A 23,836-nucleotide genomic window follows, 5' to 3' on the forward strand; every position below is an offset into this window, starting at 1 on the left:
TTCATAATAAAACTAGAAATTAATTGAAGTTTCCTTATTGAAATCCTGTTGTATTGTTCATCTGAGGAATTCTTCCTCTGTCCTTCAAATAATCAGCATGCTTGTAAAACTGTTCACACTCAGTACAAATCTCTTGGAGAAGAGACAAAACATTTCAACACGGATTGAACGTCCAGAGAACCAATTAATTAATTTATTTATTTTTTATATCTATATATAAAAGGAAGGAACTTTTTTTTCAAAAGAAATTTCCAGCTACTCATACACATTTCCAATGTCCCAGTATCCATAAAAAGCTATCTTTATTTTAAGGTTATTGTGCAATTTAGAGTAGAAACCACAAGATGGCACCCACACAGTTCACAAATTTCAACAGTCACTCCATGCTGTGTAGATTATTTCATTAAATCTGTTGTGAGAACCTCTGGTTCATGAATTATGGAAAAAACCTTTCGTCTCACAGACTTTAAATGGCCATTACAGATACCCTGATGTGTGTTTTTCTTTTACAAAGGTCTACACTCCTAATGTATTCTTAAACTTAGTCTCACCGAATAGACATAAAATAGGAACATCTCAGGGAATTAGAATGTCGTCAGAAACGTGTTTCAAGGATTCTGTTCATTCAGTAAATAAACAGAGTGATAAATTATAATTACTTAAACTCCAGAATTAAATATCTCTGAAAATTTGGATATTGCATAGGACTAATAAGAAAGCTTTTTAAATACATTATTGTTGCCCATGTCAAAAGTCCTGACTTGATAGTTCTTCCACAAGCTGCCACTGTCCCCCTCCAAAAGGAGAATAAGCTCCAAAAGGCCATTGCAAATGAGGTTCTTTTGCAATGGCTGTTAGAAACAGTCAGTGAAGGAACCTGTATAACTCATTGGATTCAGAGCTTCAAGAGCCAACACACACACACACACACACACACACACACACACACACACACACATACTCTCTCACACACACACACATACACAAGCACACACACACACACAAACATGCACACACTCTACCTTGTTTAAATTGCACAATGAAGACCGTGCCTTGACTTACATTTTCAAGCCTTTCTATGGCCTAACCCTGACCCTAGCCCTAAACTTAACCTTTACCAGTTTATAGCTAACCCTAACCTAAACCTAATTGACACCTTAGTGCTAAACCTAACCCCTAGCCCAGAAAACAGTGAGAACCAAATAAAGGTCCTCACTTTATATCAATGTCCTCACTTTACTAGTAAAATAAAAAAAGTATCCAGGACATGGGGTGAACTGTGACATTCTTTATATTAAAGAACAAGAGGTGTCAGAAGCACCTTAGCAGGGCTAAGGGGAAAAAAAGGACTAGACTGTTGCTCAGTGCTTTTTTTCAGTTCAAAGTGAATTTGCATTAAATTTGGTCCGAGGACCGGGCCACATTTCCTTTGGTTGTACGCCCCAGGGCTTTAGAACTGAGAAAATACAGTGCATGAGTGGCAGCAGATGACACAGCTCTCCATTCTTCATCCAGACTCCAAAGTGAGTACAAGGCCATCCATCAAGGAATTTTAGAGCTCCCCATGCTTCCTTCTCCTGACGAGCTTTATGGACATGCTGATTTCATCCAGCAGGACCTGGCACCTACCCATACTGCCAAAAGTACCATATCTGGTTTAACGATTGTTGTATCATTGGGCTTGGTTAGTGAGCAAACTGGGTTGACCTAAACCCAACAGAGTCTGTGGATTATTGTCAAAAGGAAAGTGAGAAGACAGGGCCAGTAATGCAGATGAGCTGAATGCAGTGGTTAGAGCAACCTGAGATTCCTGATAGTCTAAGCAGTGCCACAGGCTGATCGCCTCCATGCCACACCACATTATGATTCATGCAAATGAAGCCAAGCCCTGTTTTGAGCTTATAGAGTGCATGGACATATTTTTCAACAGGCTTACTTTTCTTTTATTGGAAATAGTTTCTGTAATATTCACATTTTCTGAGAAATAAAACTTTTGCAGTTTGCTTTTCTGTAAGTCATAATCATCAAAATAAAAATATATAAGCTTAGCATTTTGTGTGTAATGAACTAATATATGTAAATTTGACCTTTGGAAATCCTTGAAATGAATTACTTTTACAATTACATTCTAATTGATTTAGTCAGATATTAATGCGCAGTTGAAATGTGTGAAAAATTAGAGCAGAACAGTGTCAGAAAGTCTTTGATCAGCTGTTGCGTGCCATTTTTGTATTGCTCTCTGATACGTTGGGGATAAACACAAAGCAGGACTTTATTTCAGCTTGTCCTCTATTACAGCCAAGCTTAACAATCAAAAACAAATATTCCTGTCATTTCCAATGAATGTCTCCCTTTGGAACCACAAAAGATCGAGTTTCCCTCATAAAACTGGACCCGTAACGGAGAGTGTGGAAAATTACAAGTCTTATCTGTGGAAACGAGCACAATGGAGCAGCAACTGTGACTGGAAGTGATCTGGTGGCCCACTGCCTGTGTGTCGACCAGTACAGAAGCTGCTACTGCTTCCTGTGACACACTTGTGTGTCGAGGAACTGAAGAACACGCAGTCTGTGCTAACATTTCTCTGATAGGTAAACACGGTTAACAAGCTGCCGGTGACGATTTTATTGCTCTGTGAGTCAGTCTGATGAACTGGTTAAATGGAAGTTGCCATAACAATTTTTGGTGTATATTTTAGACTACAAGAGTGGTGTGACAAAAACAGTTGTTGCAACCTGGTGCAACAACAGCAAAAACACACATTTTGTGACTTAAGCCAGGAAAAACATAGAGGAATTACTATCATAAGTCAGAATACTAAGTTAAGTAATTCGATTCAAGTATGTCCACCAAAACACTTTTTTTCATGATTCTCCAGTGAGACAGGTTTTAGTCTCAACAAATCTTTCTCTCTGAAAAAAATCGCAAACCTTAAGCCAAACCCTTTTTTGACAAGTAAAACATTTAAAACATTAAAAAAAGAAGGCAGCCCTCCTACAAGCATTTTGTACAAATTGTGCAACCTGTCTAAACCGAAATGTGTCAAACAAATGACGTACAAAGTTAACTATAGAGTTAAATTTTAAGGTTCTCATGGTTGGGTAACACATGTGACTAAATCTATATGTTAGTTGGAGACAACAATTGGAAGATGTCTCTCAAACGTGGCTGGAATCCAGGCTATGTGCCCTGAGGCCATGAACTTATGGTACACAAAATGTACAACAGATGCAAAGTAAAGGAAGTGACTTATAACGGGAAGGGCAACACGTTCAGCCTCCAAATGTAAAGGCTCACATTCTTTTCCTGCTATAGAAAATGTGAAAGCATGTTGAGAATCAGCACAGTGTCTATTTGGAGCGCTGCACAGTATTTCCCAACAAACATCTAAGGCGACAGAATGAAGCAAAAAAAAAAATAGCTCATTGTGCAAAAACAAATCACAAAAACTCGGCCCCCTCGAATGATGATGTTATGCAGTTTTGAAACCAGGCCTTTGGAAAACTTAAAGATAGATTGATTCCATCTGCCAAAGAAAAATCAAAAGCATGCCAAAAGAAAAACACAGTCTGCTTCTAGTTCTTTCGAGAGTGAGCACTAAAGAAATGGCTACAAGTAAATCGTTATATCACTCATGGTACAATATATAACACATTCTCATTCTGCTGTAGAGCTTGGACGTTTAATTTATGCTCTCAGACCCCAGTGCCTCCACAAAAGCAATCCAAAATAAAGATTATCAGTGCAATTATCGCTACCCTGACATTTTCTCCATGACTTCAAATGGAAACGGAAAACAATAATGATCATTGTTAGCGTTTATGAGCTTTTCTAATGTGATTAAAAAAGCAATTAGGATAAAGGCTAATGAACAGGGGCTGTTGTGACGAGGGTTGTGCACCGCAGATATTAGGAAAACGTGAGATCTCTCGCGTCAAACCAAGATAACAAGGCGTACGGAAAGGTGTGTGTGCAATAATCGGGGCAGATGCACTAGGGGATTGATGTACCATAGTGTCTCATGTCCAAATCTTTATGGCCCTTTTAATCCAATGAAAAATGAGAAGTGTGCAGTAACTTTGTTAGAAGTGCGTAATGCAGCCAGGGGAAATGGAACAGGGGGCAGATTTGCAGGCCTCCTCCACATGCGGTGTAAGAGCTAACCTGATTTGCGGTGGGCCAGCTATGAGACCACTATCTGTCTGTATCTGCCGAAGCCCATCAGGAGTGATTAAATAAACATGATGGACAGCTTTCTGAGGACCTTCTAACTGTGACATCTGGTTAGCATGCGCTCAGATATATATGTTCATTTGATCCAATTTGACACTTTACACTTGAAAATGCATCATGCTTTTTTTCTAAAATAGCTAACCCCCCTTCAAATATTGTACATTGGTCATGTTTCCAAACTAAATGATCCCATATGATACCACAATAAACATACAGACAGCAGAAGGAAAATAATAGAAATGAAATGCCTCTTTTCTGTTAAACATGATAAAACCCCCACATGTCAACCATCTGTGGTTTGGCTTAGGCCGAGTAAATAACTGGAGACTCCTGTGAATGCTAAGCTTCATCAATCAGTATTACACCATCAACAGACAAAGGTTTTTAAATGACCTGGAGGACTTAGAGTTTAAACTCTGCAAAAGTCAAAGCAAGAAAAAAAATTGGACAAGTTTAAGTCTCCTGCCTATTATTAATAATTATGTGGTCCAAGGACATTAAGTTTGTGTCCAAAAACAAAATGAATCATATTACTTTAGTGTGATAAATTACATTTTAATAAAAAAAGAGAAAACCAAACTATGTTTTGGTTTTCCAAGGTTTCCTTCAGTTTAGCCTTTTCCCTGAACTCCGACGTAATATTGAGGCTGCTTTAAAGCTATAGCTGGTAAACCTTGTTCAGAAACACTTTCTGTTATACTGGATGAAATGGTTCTTCCATCCTGACAGTAATTAATATATTATTCAGAAAAGGGGTTAAAAAATTAGATTTCTGCGAGAGCTGCAGGCCTGTAAAAACTCTGACCAATTTTAATAAGCATCTTTCCATTCGGTTTGAATGGAAAGAACCAATCAGATGCCTTCATGTATCATCCTGCCTATGCCCCCCTCTGTCCTCGACTTCTGGGGGTATCGCGTTATCTATTGGTATTTTTACATGCCTATCATTCTGACACGCTCATGTGTGCTTGTTCCTTGCTAGTTTCCACATGTTGGCAGCACATGTACGCCTCTACTGTTTATGTATCCAGTTATCTTCCGTGTTAGCCATTCATCGTAGCTCCTCTGCTCTCACTCACTTGGCTCCATACTTTTGAACATGGCTGAGAGTCGCAAGAAGCAAACCGCATACACGTTTATGAGAAAAAGTAGAAAGACCGGAGTAGATTTGGGAGATTGTTTTTCATGCAATCCCCCTAAGTCTCACAGTCCAAAAACATGACTGTTAGGTTAATTGGGCTCTATAAATTCTCTTTAGGTGTGAGTGTGTGTGAGAATGGTTGTTTGTCCTGTCTGTCTCTGTGTTGCCCTGCGACAGACTGGAGACCTGTCCAGACTGGGGTACCCCGCCTCTCGCCCGGTGAAATGTTGGATAAGCAACAGCACCCCTCGCGACCCCATGAGGGATAAAGCGAGTAAAAAAATGGATGGATGGATGGATGGATGGATGGATGGATGAAATCCTCCTGTTTGTGTATTTTTGCAAACATAGCGCAATTAAAAAACTTTAACAAGTTGTTCTATTTACATCTCTCTGTCAAAGCCGTGGTCTATGATTTACTGACTGCAAATGACTGGTCAATGGTAGCATTTTATGGCGGACCAACTATGACATTATTACAAATATATAGAAATAAATACAGAAATAAATCCATCCATCCATCACATCTATCCCTGTTGGGGATGGATGTGATGGATGCAGGGGGTGCTGGTGCCTATCTCCAGCTGTCAATGGGCGAGATTCGGGGTACAACCCTGGACAGGTCGCCAGTCTATCACAGAGCAACATAGAGACAAACAGGACAAACAACCATTCTCACACACACTCACACCTAAGGAGAATTTATAGAGGCCAATTAACCTAACAGTCACTTTTTTGGACTGTGAGAGGAAGCCGGAGTAGAAATAAATGCATACTCAATAAATAAATAGGCATAAAATAAATGCACAAAAATACATCCAGCAACACGTGAGGTGGAGAATTAGTTTATGGTGGACGAGGGCTGCTGACACACTGCAAATACATAAATGCACTGCAAACACAGAAAGTACTCCAAACACAAAACCGAAGCTAACACATAAAACACACGCAATGGAAAAGGGCAGCAAAAGAGAAACGCTGCAATAACAAAAATTAGACACACAAGGTGCAAACATGTTGCAAACACAAATGATGCTGACACACAAAACACATGCAAAGGCAAAATGCTGCAAGTAGCAAAAACAACTGCAAGTTTAGAAAAGCTGCAATCTAGCTCTGCATAATAAAAGTGCTCCAGACCACTAGGGGGAGTTCCTAGTGGTCTGGAGTGGTTGATACTAGTGGGAGTCAACCACCAACCAAATCATATGGGTCTGGAGACCTCAGACTATAGTCAGCGCCATATATATAGAGAGTTACAATACACTATGAACTCACCGACACTCGGCCATGTGGTTCATGCATCCCTCAATAGTTCCAAACATTTCAGCGCTGCACAATGCAATGTTAGTTTGAGCGGCTGCTGGTGGGACAGACAGCAAAAGACAACTAATTTGTCTTTTTCCATGCAATTATTGACCAGTAATGTGCTTTGATTATGTCACTGACTGCAATTTGTTAAAGTATTGTTGAGGAGCGACAGGGACATTTATCTGTGTTCTTATTATCAGAGTGTGAAACGTTATTGCCCCCTCATTGTGGAATACACTGGGTCCACAGATCATATTTGATAAAAATAAGTGTGTATGCCATACACTAATCAATATAAACGGTCTACAATGGTTTATAATAAAGTTTTATTACAATGGTGTGTCAAAAAAATTTTTTACTTCTCAACACTGAACGTTAAATGACTAATCCATTACCTGACATCTTGCTGGATGAATAATAAATCAGCTTTAACTTAGAATTAGGTAATTCTGAGTCAGCATTGAGGTTATTTCACTAACTTCAGCCTAGTTTATCCAGCTTCCACTTGCTTTCTGTGTGCCACATGATGCACCAGGCTCCGACCCTGTGCTTGGCTCTGCTGCTCCAAGTGAATGGAGCCGTGTCCTCCGTTGCAAACCTGTCCGTGTAATGAACGAGGCTGACCGACAGACCTGGACCACAAGACCATTTATATGAATTAAGCAAACGGTGTTGAAACAATCACATAGGCTGAGACACTACGGGAGAGCAACAAAGGTGTCCATGCGTGCCAGTTACTGAAACCCGTTCTGTCAGAGCTTCCACAGGACAGATAATAAAGTCCAGAATTACAATTGTTTTCAAATCAAGTTGCTAAATGTCTCAGCTCACGTAAACATTGTGAATGGGGTGGGTGGCGGCAGTAATGATAGCAGCAGCATCTATGGAAGTCTTTTTTTGTGTGTGTGTGTGTGTGTGTGTGTCCTGTCTGTCAATGTGGCAATAAGAATTGTTGTCTTAATGTTAAAAAAAGCCCAACAGATTTTACTTTCACAAGTAGAGCCTTATTGCTTTTGCCATAGTGCTCCACTTGATTTATACATGCAAGAAGCTTTATTAGATTTTATGCTGGGACGATTTCATGTTCAATGGACACTGAAACGGGAAGGTGGAAGAGGATAAAAAGGAGAGAAACAGATGAGACAGAATGGTAAAAGGGAGTAAAGGTGAAAGAGAAAGCGTAGAGGAAAGGCAGAGAGAGCAATATAACATCCTCAGTCTGCTTGTACACCTGCGAAGAGCGATATAAAAAGATCTGCAAAACCAACCGATAATCTATTACAGGTACAAACAACCAACGTCTTGATACCATCACTGAAAATATACAGTATGATTTAATACGAAATGTATAGGGTGACAGCTAAAGATAATATTTAAACTAAGTAATAAATTAAGTTGACAATCATAATGAAAAATAAATAATGTGATTATTAAAGAAGGAGAATAAATAAAAGATATTTACATTTATGACTCATTGTAAAATTTAATTACTGCTTATACTTATTTTTATTTGCTATATGTGTGTGCATTTTTATGGTTATTTATTTATTGAACATGTATTTATTTCTGTAATTCTTTTTATATTTATTTTTAATCATGTCAGAGTTGACCCTCCACTTTACCATTACTTGGTTTTGAGAAACATGAGTTGGGAGTCCCGGTCTCTGTCCATAAAGATTTCAAGGCAAAAGGTAATTTGTAAATAATAAAGTAACTCAGAAAAGACATGATTTTTTTTTGCCTGATTAACCTATAGTTTCTGTTTTACTTTCACATGATTATATGAAATAAAGACTGTCCATGAGAGTCTAGTTCTAATTACTTTGAGACTCAAATCAAATCATTATTTTTTTCTGCATAAGTGCAAGTCAAGTCTAACTCGCAGACTTGAGTCACTATCTCTGGTTGAAGATTTATAGCCTTCAACCCTTATTAACTTCAGTGCATAATAACTCAAATTTCCAGGACTGTAAACAGGTCCTTATTATGTAAACTACCTAACTCTGAACTGTATCGTATACTTGAGGATATCTTTCCTAAAATACACATAAGGCTTCATTACAGAGATGAGTATTTGACTTTCTTCTTAACTAGGATAGATAAATAATTGAAATTCTTGAAGTGTGGATAACGGCACTGTCACCATGAATTACAACTGCTAATTTATCAAACTATTGTTTACACTCTGTGCACATGTGCTCTGAAATGTGTGCAAGGGGATACGATAGGAATGCATGCAATGTATCAATGTGGATGTCGTCCAAAAACAGCCTTGTGTCCATTTGTCCAGTCACTCCCGTTTCCAGCCTCCATCCAGTTCACTTTGATTAATTAGGAAAAGTGGGTTGAACTGGTCCGTCGGCAGTGCTGAGGGAGAGGATGAAAATATTTACAGAGCTCCCATGAAGGGATCTCATTAGGAGTTGTCTCTTATTGGGAAGCCTCCTTTATGTGTCCATGCCAAAGAAGACTCTTAAAGTGGACTCTGCATGTCAAGTCATGTGGCAAATATATGCCATTATAAAAGTGACAAAATAGGACAGAAATGGCATGCTTGTTTTTTTATAGAAAGAAAAAAAAAAAGCTATGTTGTAACATGTGGCATAGTAACTTAAAAAAACATCACGTGCTAGAATTAAATACAGGGCTAAAGCATAGCCCCCCAAAAAGAGATTGGATAATCGGAGCTAAAGCAGGCACATTAACCATTCTGTCATTTTAAAGGTAGAACTATGCACACCCACACAATCCTGTAAGCATTAGTCTTTTGGCTAATATTTGTTGCTCACTTTGCGGCGCATTGATTGGCACATAAGACACCCTGCTGGTGTGTTATTTCCTCCAGCGATTTTTCCTTGTCTATTCATCCCAGCATTCTCAGCTGGGGCTGACTGACCCCAGAAACATACAACACAAGGGCCCATGAGGCAACAGAATGCCTCATATTATCTGGGGGATATAAATACACATCTCATGAGCAATTCACGAGTCCAAGACACCAATCAATCTTTTTTTATTATGCTTGGACTTGTACTAAACCTCAGTAAATTATGAATAAGAGAAACTATTCTTTTGAGCTGATGGTTGCAAGGAGATAAATTATTTAAATTAGTTATATATTTGGATTGTTTTCCCTTTGTGATTTCATTTACAGGAGTTGTTTAAAATGTATCCACCCATGTTGTCTTCAGCTGGTCTGTACGTCCATTCCATTTCTTATTCTGTTGAATAAGCAAGCACATGTTGAGAATTGGTTGAAAGATGGTGTAAAATGTTTATTTATTTTTTTCCTGGTGTGCCCGATTTAGTGGAAAACATGCAAAGTATGGGAATTAGTTCCAACCACTGCAGATGTTTTGCCCCAGCTGTCTGCTTCTTTTCAGTCCCTCATTCACAAAGCAAATAGTTCTAATGATGCACTGATGCAAACACAACTATGGCACAACCGCACAATATAGGTATGATCTTTCATTACAAAAGTGATGGAAAAAGAAAAAAATAATAATTTAGAGGGGAAAGAAATAATTATTAAAACAGTCCCAGTGATTTTGGCTTGTTAGAGATTTTTTGGGGCATAATTCTTGTCACTTCTACCAACTGTTTTTTACTGGTAATGCTAAATGCACAAGAGTCTGTTTAGTTGAAGCTAACTATTTTGAACAGTATGCATGCTCTCTGATTTATGTAAGAAGGAGAATTTGGCTTTTCTGTAGTATTTGGTAAAGCTACATATAGTAAAAGATGAATTGCTTATTCCTTCCAATTTTAAGATAAAAAATGCAATCATCTTAATGGTATACTGTTTTTAGTATTTTAAATCTAAAATACCTTTTATCCAAGGTTTTTGTCAATTTGTGCATGACTCACATAAATTATTGAATAAATATTGGGCACTCTTTAGTGGAAGAGATGATGCATTCCTTTTGAGAAATTATCTAATTCCAGATGGTGACGCCAAGGAGCACAGCTGAATTTTATTACCGAGCACCACATGCTGGTGTTTCTGGCGAGGACCCCCATGCACCCCGTGAATTACTACCTCCGACTGTAAGCTTAGAGAAAGGAAACAGAAGCAAGGCAACACATATCCTCTTCCCAGCCTTTTGCTCGACGATGCCAGAGCCCTTGTCAACGAAATTTGTGAACCAAGGCTCCAGGTTAAAACAGATGTCTTCACCAAGGGCAGCTGTTTATTTGTGGTTACAGAAACCTGGCTCCATTCATGTGTACCAGACTCTGCTGAAGAGACAACAGGCAACATGACTTTGATAGGACTCCGGACTCTGGTCGGAGCTAATGGTGGGGCAGCTGGGGGTTTTGTGTACATCAACACTGACTTGGCAGGGGGCATAGTGGCCCTGAACAGCCTATTGCTCTACTGACCTTTAGTACATGATTGTGAAATACAGAGCCATCTATTTAGCAATGGGAGTTATCTGTCCTAATGATGGCTGCTGTTTACATTCCACCAACTGCTGATACTAGTGCAACTATTGCAGCCAGTCAAGCCCCTGTCCTTATGCAATGTTCCTATTAGCAGGGACCTTCCACCATGTTGATTTAAAAGCAGAATTTCACCAGCATGTAAAGTGTGCAGCTAGAGATGCCAATGCTCTAAATAGGGTATATTCACATGTTTAGTTGGGCTACAAATGTAAACTGCTTCCACACCTGGCTCAGTTTGACCGTATGTCACTGCTGAATATTCCTGCAGGCATTCCTCTACATGTATGTATTCTTACCGCTATAAGACCTGTGGCTTGACCCTCTTTCAGCTGCAGGATTTCTTTGAAAGAACTGACTGAGATATTTAACTAGCCTGCATAACTACTGGCTGCTGGTTCTTACTTCAGTGCTGATGAAGTCTGGAGACAATTTGCTGAAAGAGCAAACAGGTCTACCAGGGATAGTATTACTGTCACTTTCCACACTGTTCTGTCCCAACATGCAAAGGCTCACACTGGACACCCACCCCTCCTTTGCCATTACCATAAGTGCCAGCTCTAAGTGCAGAGACCTTGCTCCTCTCCCTGTACACAGCAATGCACAACCCAGTTTCACATATCCATCTGCAAAGTTGCAGATGACGCTACTGCAGCGGACTGATTTTCAGGTGGGTTGACCCCACAGGGACAAAGTGAACTGGCGGACAACTTGGTGTACTGACAACAACTTGCTTCTGCACCCATCAATGACCAGGTTTCTGGTTGTGGACTTTAGGAAAAGGAAAATTGAAAACTTCCACCAGCCACTTATGTATTGGGGGCAACATGACCTATTGCTTATCTGCTTTTCACTTTCACTGTAGTGCAAAGGTATACAGTTCAATTGTGAATTCTGCCCTGCAGAGTGCTGGATATCATCTACCACTCTCTTGAGGAGCAACATACCCCCCCTCCCCCCCCCCCCCCCCCCCACCAATGCCTCAGGAAAGCTAAAAACACTTTTAAGGACTACTCAAACCCCTGTCACAACCTATTCCAACTGCTACCATGAGAAGATGAAGCATTGAAGGATAGAAAGACTGAAAACCTATTTTTCCTGTACCTGTCAGAAACTCAGCTCTTCAACTGAGCGTTCCATGAGAAACACTCAATGCAAAACAAAATAACCTGATGATTTTGCAATTGATGTTTAACATTGAAAATGATTGGAATCCAACTACTGAAACCTCAAGGGGGAATATGCATTTTGTTACTATTTTTTTTTTTTTAAATTTTAATATTTTTGGTCTTTTTTTTCAGCAAATTTGCTGTATTCATTTTATTGACCATTGTCTGTTTTACCATTATGTTGAGTTTTTTTAATCATGTTTGTCTTAAAAATTACATATACTTCTATAAATAAAGGCATATGCTTAAAAAAAATCTAAACTGTCCTCTTAAGGGATTTTTTTAAAAAACTCATACTTCTCTCAATGGCTGTGTACATGGGTTTACTCAATACATTCATATTGTTGTGAAATCAGACAATAGGAAAATAGCCCAGCCCACCGGAGCCCGTGTAAAGCTCCTTCAGGTCTGGTTCCCAAACGAGGACTATCCCCCAGAGAACCACTCCCTCCCCGCCGGCTCCAACTGCTTCCAACTGGATGGTTTTGGTTAAGCTACCCATTGGCTACCTTTAAAACAATGCTATGCAGATGTGTTTAGGATGTTTTACAGTTATAACAAACTTTATTTCCATAAAGGTTTTATACACTGATGGAACATTAAAGGAGCTATAAGTAATGCTGACACCTTGTGGCTCAAATCAGTACAACAGCTTGCCAATCATAACAATTTAATATGCCATTTTTAAACCGTGTAAAAACCTTTCTACATGTTTTCTAGTTTTATGATATTGTATTCTATTCTGTTTGTGGTCCACTTCTCTTGCTGGCTTCCATGTTAGCAGGCTGCTGCTCTTTTGCCAAGACAAAATACCAAATGCTGCACTATGTGTTGGGAACCCTGGGAAATCTCATATGATTGGCTCAGGAACCAGGAAGTAAACAAAGGCTACACTCTGAATCAAAGTAGTTCCGGACCATAGCTACCTCTAGATTTGACGGGAGAAAAATGTGACAAAGACGTTGTTGATGGAGAGGACCGATTGTTTATAGGGAATGTTTCTTCCATTTCAGGTAAGAAATGAGAATGATTTAGGTTTTATTTTACAGTAAATATGTTACTTAAAGTTCCTTTGATGTTTGTGTTTTCCAGTCCATTATAACAAAATATTGCTTAAAAGTCTTTTAGGTTGGCCTGAATGTCCACTAGAATCAAGACCTGCTGCAACTTCCTTAAGTTTGACTTGACAGAAGAACATCAAATAAACAATCTGTTGCCTGACCCAAGGAACCAAAGCAATAGCTCTTATGGCACGTTCACACAGAACACGAATTTGGCAACAATGTCACCACATTTGCACGATTTCGCTTGCTTGCCATATCACCGGCAGTTCGCATTGCAGGCGACAGCAAATGCACAGCGGGCGACTAGCCAGAAATAAAGTAGTACAGTACAATGGTGCTATCCAGTGACGATTTCACTTTAAAGTTTTACCTGCCACACCAGTCTCCTCACTCAGCATTTTGCAGGCTTGGTTCTTTCTGGACTTGTCTCTGTAGTAAAAACTGGTTGAGACATACAACACAGGCCCACCGCACACTGCCGCTATCAGCTTGTCTTCCATGTTGAATGAAAACAGCTTTGTCTCTGCTGCAGTCCTTGACCCAACGTCACAGCCACATCACGTTCCTGATTGATCGTTGCGCATGACAAGTGACAAAAGTTCAGATTTTTCAACTCCAGCAACTGTCCCTTCACGTCCATCACGTTAATCACCTAAATCGTGCATTTTGCATCGCTAGAATCTCGCCTGCTGTCTTGCTTAGCATCGCTTTGCGTGGCATCGCTCCCGTGTTGCTCCTGTTCATAGGGATATCATGTAATTATGTCGCCTGGGTTGCCATATTCCCGTTCAGTGTGAACACACCTTTAGAGTTCAGCTGAGGAGTTATTTTTAAGGCAGATTGTAATTTATTTTAGGGACTCAAGTATTTCACACAGTTTAAGTCATAATTCTTGAAGAGATTTTACAGCTGAATACCTTCTGCGGCTAGAAAAAAGTATGATTTCTTTGTTTGTTTGTTTAAGGGTCTGTCCAAGGTGCACGTATAGCAAAATAGAAGTTGCTCCAAAAGAGTGCCTTGGGGTTCTCCACATATTGATCAGTAGAATTTGACAGAATGTGGATTAAACAGACAGTGACGCTTCTGTTGGAAAGGTACAATCTGAAGCACACTAAAGCTCCATGCTCAATAAAATGATTGTTTATTCTGTTTCCGGTAACATGATAATGTTGAAATTACAATATTTTTGCACAAAACACTAGTAGAACACAGTCTGTAACACAGTCTGTGACAGACTGGCGACCTGTCCAGGGTGTACCTCGCCTCTCGCCCAGTGAACGCAGGAGATGGCACCAGCAACCCCCGCGACCCCATGAGGGATTAAGCGGATCAGAAAATGGATGGATGGCACTATTAGAACACTAAATACTGTATGATTTTCCTGCCAATTCACTGGTCGACAGTATGTTATTTGAAACTCAACAAAAAATAGTATAAAAAATATGGCAGCACTAAATAAATAAACCTTTAGAATGGTAAAGACTCAAACACTTATATGGACAGACGAGACGGTTCAACCGATGATGATGCTTGTGTATTAATTTCCCCAGATTGCAGTCAGAATGCTCGTGCTTTCGCGTACAGGCAGGTTCCGTTCTTCCAGCGTACACAAAACGGAGACCAGGTAACTTTTTATTTTTTTTAAATTACACTTTGTAACCTGTTTTCAAATCAAAAACCTACCAAAAAATGAAGTATGTTAATTAAAATGCCGTGATCAACAGTTTTAAAGTCTTTCAATGGACACTATCTAGGCACACATAGGCTAAAAAGCGATTAATACTTTCATGTTAATTTCATTCTCTTTTACTATTAATTTAATAAACACCCAGTTTCTGAGAAAGATCTCAACTTCTAAATTGCTCTATTCCCAGATGCTGAAATGCAATATAATAGCAGTTTTGAATACCCCAACTAAAATCTATTAGCCAAATGCTCACAAGCAATAACAAGTTAAGAGCAATGAATCTAATTAATTCAAAATTTGAAACAAACCTGCAATATAGCATTAAAAGCTACTGAACAGTACTAGAATACAAACCCATACTGGAAACCATTATACAGTGAGCTCCTCCTCTTCTGGGACTCGGTGCCATCCACAAACTGGCACTCCTCTAAAATGCAGACATAATAAGCTCCCACAGCACTGCCACCTCTGCAAAAAAGAAAAAAAGAAAAAAAAAGAAAAACAAGCAAAGTGATGGGAACGGATAGCAGACAAGATGTCTAAAAAAACAGAAACAAGAAGGCAGACTCACCAGAGGCTAATAAAAAAACTCTAATGAAATTCCACATGACCCATAGGCATATTATTTTCTAAATGCACAATTTGAATACATGTTATAAAACGCGACTTGAGGGAAATACAGTTTACTGGAAGATCAGTCATGACCTGTTGCTTATTTAAGGTCAAGTGAACTCGGCGTCACAGAGTACACAGCAAACTTTCAGGAAACTGGTGACGAAGAACGATGACCGGTGAAGGCCATCTCGAGTCTAGTTTTCAGACCATAAGTTGATGTTTCCATTTGATTTCTACACAAGAGCTTAACTAAGAGGTATGCTAGAGCAATACAGAATGTTCTTGTTAAAGGTTATTGGCTGCCTTTACTGGGTCACGTCTGTAATAGCACACAGGGGATTAAGAACTGCAGAGGGATTGCTGGCAAACAGAACTCAGAGGAATTATGAAAGTATCTTTAGGATTCCTTTTAGTAATCATTTATTTTTGTGCATTTTCAGTCTGATCCAATATGGTAGGAACATCCACCGTGTCATCAGATTCGTTGTCTGGTATAAGCTTTAATGTGCTGAGTCCAAGATAGATGAACTGGAAACGGTGTCATTAGATTCGTGATTCATTGGCATTCTGAGGCTCAGTGAGCCAAGGAAACATTTCCCACCCATTATACCACCACGAGCAGCCTGGACAAATGACTGGAGGTGGGCAGTAAATGAATGTGCTCCTTTTATGGGTACCAAAAAACTGGTACAGCAGAGGACAAATTTGGTTAAATAGACCAATGGCAACTCTGTCTTATAATTTTTTGTTTCCTCCATCACAGCGTAGAAAACAGGAGATAATCATTGAAGCACTGAGTTATGCACTTTAGCTCAGCTGTTAAGTTTTGCAGCCTATTCGGAAGGTAGCTAATATATTTGCTACCTAGTTTTTGGTAGTCATATTCAATAAATTGGAATATTATTTATTTGAGTACCTCAGTTCCCTAAGTGAAACACAGTATATATATTAATTACACATAGACTGGTGTTTTCAGGCGTTTTTTTACTGTTAAGATGATTTTCTGCTTACAGCAAATAAAATTACACTAAATTTTAGAGTATTGCATCAGACAAATAAGAATGTTTAGTGAAGAAATGTGGGCTTAATGAAATGTCTTGGTGAAATACGTGTTTGAAGGTTGTTATTTGAAAAAATTTACAACCATACCCCAAAAACACCTTGTTGTTTTTTTTTTCCATTAATTTAGAAGATGATCCTGAATGCAATTTCTGTTCTGTTTGTGAGGTTCCAACAGTATCAGTGTTGTCAATCTAGCATGTTTCTAATTGGAGGAAAACCACTTGTTGCAATTGTTCCCAGTCTCCCCGGCTGGATCTCAAAATAAGGACTTGAATGCACCTCAAATGTTATTTTATTGGGACGTTAACTTGTTCGACTTTATCCACTTGGTTCATGGTTTACAAATCTCAGGGTAGGACAAACTGTCTTACAGATTTGTATTTCTGTGCCCTCACAGCTACACACAAGGCCCCTTTGGTTGCAGCTCTTTGTCCAAACATAAAAATTTTGCAAATAGGGCGAGCAACATAATTCACAAAGTTTACGAGACAATGTAGATTTTAAAAGCTATAATGTTTAGAGCGTTAAAATAAAATACAAGTTAGAATAATGACGTGTAAAATAAAAATTCAAGAACATTCTAAAAGCAATGAGCATAAACAAGCACTTTGTAGCAAAAGACCCTGCTTTCCGGAAGACAACATGTTACGAGACTCCTATCAGAACAGAGAAGTAGGAAACACGTGTAGCAGAAGAAAACACACAGGCAGTAGGAGAAAACACAAACTCCACCCATAAAGGTCTTGGATTTGAACCCACAACCTTCTTGCTGTGTGACAGCAGTGCTAAAAGCAAAACAACTATGCAGATAGTTCTTCAGGAGTAAGTGATAAAGCTGCAGGTGTGGAGATGTATAGTGGCGTCAGAACATTACAGCAGCTTTATCAAACCCAGTCAGTGGTGTGTTGGAAGCAAAAGGGAGATTTCTACGAAAGGTACTGTGGTGAGAAAATACCTGACATGTCCAGAAAAACAGAAAGGAGAGATTGTGGCATCCTGAACGTCACCGGGGAGTGAGTCAGAGCAAGACACAATAACACTGCTGTAGACCATCAAAATTGATGTCAATAAAATAAAGATCTAATATTTGAGTCACTTTTATTTTGCAAAAGACAAGCCTGTTTTATGAAACAAAATATTTATTTTTACTAAACTGTTGTATTTTTAAATGTCTGACAAATTAGTTTTTCAGCACAGTTTTACAGAACATTGACTGGCAATTTTTTGTGACTTTAAATATTTTTCTTTGAAGTTATTGACATTTTATGCATTAGGTAAATATTTAGATGGAAAAGATTTGGTCGCATAGTAAAACTAAATTGGTGAACTTACCAACAGTGCCTTTGGCTTTAGTTTTTTTCTAATAACTGAAACAGCGTTGGCCATATTTATACAATATAAATGACCAATTTAATAACCACTTTTTTTGCCTGAAATTGTGTAATAAGAGATTTATGGAAACTTGACTAGAAAGAAATAAAGATACATTAAACCAATGTGTGTGGAGCTGTAGGATGGAATATGAAAACAACTGAAAAAGGCAAAGTGTGCTAAGAAATAGAATAATTTCCATACGGCTTTAGGAGTTGCTAGATGTTCGGGTCCATCCCAGTTGAGTAATAGGGATTAAAGTTGACAACCTGGAAGGATAAGAAAAATAAGATCACAAGAATGAGGGGATGCTACTTAAGAACAATTTCACCACCAATCGGGTTTTTATGGCCGAGGCACCAAATTGAAGATATTTTCCACTAAGCAGGACATGACTGTCCACTGAGAATATGATGAAAGGCTCTATTATGGCTCTTAAACAAAGCAAAGCAAACTATATGTATGAGCTAATGAGGGAAAGTTTGAAATATTGGTCCACAATGGCCATTGCTTTTCAATAAGAAGGACACCAGGAAGTGGAAATACTTTATTATTACCATTCCTATTGTCTAACATGCAGAAGGTTGATGGATCAACCCCCACGATACATACTTACATTCATTATTGTTTGCTTGTCCTTGAGTGAAACCCTGAACTGCAGTTTGCCTCTGACGCAGTCATAGACGAGTGAATGTGCTTATTATAAAGTAATGTCATGGCCTCTGAAAGGGGAAAAAATTGTTATAGTTTTTTATATTGGACTCTGATGATAAAAATAAACTGTTTACCTGTTAGATGAGTCTAATGAGCAACTGTGTGTGGAGGACTGTACCTCTAGAACAGCTCCTACCAACTGCTGTAGGAGAATACAGCAGTAAATATAAAATCAAAAATTATATTAGTATTATTATTATTTCACTGATAAACAAACCATCCAAACAACATTTTACACATTGATAAACTAAAGAAAGAAGATGCATAAAAGACAAAAATCATTTATAAGCTGTCCTTTGTGTTGATCAACTTATTAAATATTGTTTTCCATCAATCTGACAACATACAAAATCAGCTGCAAAAAAATAGGTAACAATGTGAGCAGTCAATATTGGATATTTCTACTCCTTATGGATTGTTTTTTCTTTTACTTCAGAGCATTTGAACACAATTTACTACAGCTATTGTGATTACAACTGCTACTTTTACTGAAACCAAAATGCTTATCTGCATAAGGTATTTTGTGTGTAAAAATTGCTCAGTTATTTCAGTTTCCTCCTGTAGCACTTATCTTTAGATTTTAAAACACGGACAACAATCCGTAATATAATGAATATATATAATTGATATATTCTTTGTTTTGCCAGTGGCTTTTCACAGTCAGCTCCATTTAGAGTAAGTGACTAAGTCAACTAATATTTGTTTTATGCGCATTTTTGGGCAGCTCAAATTAAAAACCATTCCATAACTGAGGAAAGTTTATTTGTTGTAAAACAGGATAATCAGACGCTGAGCCGATTCCCTTGAACAAATCTGTGAAAGACTAATCTTGTTTGTTTCAACAGGGATTAGGAGATGACAAAACATCTGTAGCATGGCTCTCACTGGACGCTGGGGCTGTTTATGTCGTCCGGAGGGGCCCCAGGGCTATTGACTCAGCTGAGACCAAACTCCCCAGCACTTCCAGAGAGTAACAGGATGGCCCGAGGGGGTCTGCCTGAGAAACGTGTAGATGCTGGGATACAGTCACAACCTATTGACTCAAAGATGAATCTCAAAAGGCAAATCCAGGGGCCTGGGCTGATTTGATTTATGTTTATTATTATTGCTGGCCTTTTCTTTGAGCTTCATTTAATTTCTTCAGGATGTTTTGCTCCTTTGCAAAATGGGTCACTGGTGAGTAAGATGGCTCGCTGCTGCTCTGCCGGTTCTGGGGGAGGGTCCAGTTTATCAGTAGGCGTTTAGACCTTCTCTTGCCACGGTCATCTTCATGAAGACACAGACAAGGACCATCAGCACGGATGGCAATCCATTCCAAGATTTACAATAATACTCAGGTGGAATCCAATGTGGAGGCAAATTGTATACACAATTTGTCCAATACAAAGTTAGAAAAAAATCTGAAAAGTGTGGCACGCTTTTATATTGGGCCTACTTGGGTCAACACCACTTCCTGCTGGAATGACAGAAACATGACGTTTATGTGACTAGAATGCTTGACCATTCTTATTTGCAAAACTGGTTACACTTTGGTTGGAGAGTCCCTCTGAACATCAATTTCCTGTCATGATCCATAGGTGTTTGTGTCTGATCGTTTCTGGGTTTATTATTGATATTTAGGCCTTGCCATATTCAGTTGTTATTGTCATTAACAGCAGTTAATGCCTTTGTGTTTAGTTTCCTACACAATTTTGTTCTTTCCTCTATGTATTTTGGTTTATCCTCTTAACTTAAAGCTATAGTAGGTAATGCTGTTCAGAAACACTTTTTGTTATACTGGGTAAAATCATCCTTCCATCCTGAAAGTAGTCAATACATTATGTATTCACAAAAAGGAGGTTAAAAAAGCCGTTTTCCGTGGGAGCTGCAGGCCTGTAAAACTCTCTAACCAATTCATGCCCCTCGGCCCAAAGGGTATGGATTTGACAGAGTTGTGTTCCTGCTCTCACCCATAGACATTTATATACTCACCCCTCTCTGTCCCTCAAGTTCTGGGGGAATAAGCTTATTTATTGGTTGTCCCACACACCAATCATTCTGACGCGCTCAATTAATGCAAGTGCGTGTGCTCGTTTCTTCCTAGTTTCCGCTTGCTGGCTGGGCTTGCGCACTTCTATAGTTTACGTATTGGGTTAAGTTAGCGGTTAGCTTAGCAGTTAGCCGTTCATTGTAGCTCCGCTGCTACCATCGTCCACTTTGTGTGCACGTTCATGTTTATGAGAAGAAGAGGAAGGCCTCAATAGAACGTAATAAGAACAGAGTAGATTTGGGAGTTGATCCCCCTGAAGAGCAGAAGAGTGAGGTAAGCCGGTCTTGCGCATGCACAGTTATTCAAAAAGAGACTTGGAGAAACTTCCGGAAAAATCCGCAATCCAAACTTTAACTTTGGACCTTTGGCTTGTAGATCCTTCTGTGTCTAAGTTCAGCTCCCTTTGTGTTTATTATTCTCCCTTCCTCATTTTTTCCCTGCTCATTCTACCACAGCTGTTACTCATCCCCTCTGTTGTGGAAAAGCATCCCTGTTTTAGTGGCCTCAAAAGGCAAGTGATTGCCATGGATTTTATTAAGGTGTGTCAGATTGTGGGGGTTTGAATACAATTATGTGCACAAAATGAGCACAGAGTTTAAACCAAAAAGATTTATCCTTCTACTTCATCATCAGGCACCACTTTGTGGGGGATCTATTACTAAAGATTGCAATAAAGTATGTTGGAGTTTGTGGTTGTAAAAGGGCAAAATGCTGAAAAGGGGGGTGTTAAAACTTTTGCGAGGCAATGTAACAAAATCTAAGCAGGTATCAAAACTTAAGAGGTTAAAGGTTAGACACTGTGAAAAAAAGACTGCACAGAGGCAGATTTATTTGTCAGGGGTTCTTCTGTTAGGTCCTGATATGTCTAAATGTAATAACAGACTCCTTAAATAAACATAAACAAGCCTTTAGTGCAATGCGTTCTAGCTTGAAGCAACCCTTCCTCTTCCTTCTACATTATATGAGTCTATAATACTTCTTTGGCTGAACAGATAGGTACCTCAAGGGAGTGAAATACATCAGTATGACATCTCAGTGCCTTTATTAAATTCAAATGTCATCCCACTGATAAACCTCACCAGACTGGACGGAAGCATGAATGTGAAGTAGCAAGCCTCCCTCTGCCACCACCCAACCACCCACCCACCCCCCTTAGTATTTTCCCAGCCCTCCCTTAAGTGTGGATGTATAAAAGTAACCTTGGGAAGATTGCAACTAAACAATGTGCATTTAGATGGTGGTTACAGGACTTCCCAGCAATGGTCCTCCAATCTTTTAGACATTTCCTGTTTGTGTAAAAGATTAGTTGTCTGTACATCTCTGCTCATTTTCTCCAAATTACAGGAGTGCAGCCACATAGTTTTACATACCAAGAGTCAGCCTCCGGGTCACAGATTTCCATGGTGTCAGTGGTAGTTGAAACACAGACACACACACACACACACACACGGATACATATATGTGTATATATATATATATATATATATATATATATATATATATATATATATATATATATATATATATATATATAGATATATATAGATATATATATATATATATATATACTTGGCACAAGTTCCGAATCACAGTTTTGACACATGTGCTAACAGCGCAGGTGCATTCGGAGTGAGAGGTGCAGTAAATATTTTCTGAACCTTGACTACAGCAAAGGGACGTTAGGAGAGCTGTCCTTGATAGAGTCATACTACGCAGGGAAAATAAGAGATTAGTTGAAGTCACATTTGACATGTCCCCTTTGGGTCATCTGAAGAACGTGCAACCTGTGTGTAGGGGTGTTTAGGGCTGGAGCTCTGAACAGATTATTGAATCTATACAAAACATACCAGCAATAACTGATGTGAAATATGTGCTAATGTGTAATACACAGCTAGTTTTAGCAGGTTCTGACAATTCTGCAATAACAAATTGTGGTTTAATTTATTGGTTTATCTCACAGGGCCAAACATAGCAGAGTGTAATTGTGAAGTAGATGATAAAAGCCTTTTGCCAATTAGAAATGTAAAATGTCATGCATTTAAATGCAGCCCCCTTTACCAAAAGCAGCCCTCAAATCCAGCACAAACAATCGCCTTCACAAGTCGGAAAAAAATGTAATTTATTTGATTCTCATGATCCTTTCTTTGAATTTGACTTTTGGGTTTCTTTCTGTTACTGTTTTTTCTCCCCCGTGTATATTCCCCAGTTGCTGCTTCGGTTGGTTCATTTTATTGTACATTTCGTATTGTTTCTGTTGGATTTCTTCCATGTGTTTTTCCCTTCAGTGCCTGTCCACTCCTCCCCTCAGCTCATCTGTCTTCAGTAGTCTCAGCTGTTTCTCATCACCACCTGATTGCTCTCACCTGTTTCTGCTTTATCTTTCTTCACACATTGCTCTGTGTTTAAGTGCCCTGATTCTCGCCACAGTGTTGGGTTGTTCTGTTGACTACATGCCCCCTGTTGCTCCGTCATGCTGCCTGATGTTTCTGTTGCTCTTCCTCACGCTTTTTTCCCCTGACCTGTTCAAGAAACACAATACTAAAAAAATAATTTCATCATTAAAATTCTGCACCTACCAGTTTGTGTTTGAGTCCTTCCTTAACCAAAACATGACACAGAGAAGCAGCCAAGAAGTTACAGAAATCTGCAGCTCAAGTGGAAGAATCTGTTCACAAAACAACCGTCGGTTGTGCCCTCAGAAAATTCACTTTTGTGATGATGGTGGCAGCATAGTGCTGTGGCAATGTCTTCTTCACAATTACAGGAGGCCATTCAAAGTCAATGGGAAGATAGATGTGTCAAAGCAAAGCACTATCATCTAAGAAAATCTGTTAGAGGCTGCAGAAGATTGAGGTTTACCTTCCACCTAGACGACCCTAAACATACCACAACAAATTAGCGGTTTAGGTCACTGTTTTGTTGTCCTCATCAGTAATTGCTTGCAACTCCAAGCAATTCCTTCGATTACAAAAATATTTTAAGAAATCAGAGAACTGA

Source organism: Fundulus heteroclitus, chromosome 21 (genome assembly GCF_011125445.2).
Source record: "Fundulus heteroclitus isolate FHET01 chromosome 21, MU-UCD_Fhet_4.1, whole genome shotgun sequence".
Lineage (NCBI taxonomy): Eukaryota > Metazoa > Chordata > Actinopteri > Cyprinodontiformes > Fundulidae > Fundulus > Fundulus heteroclitus.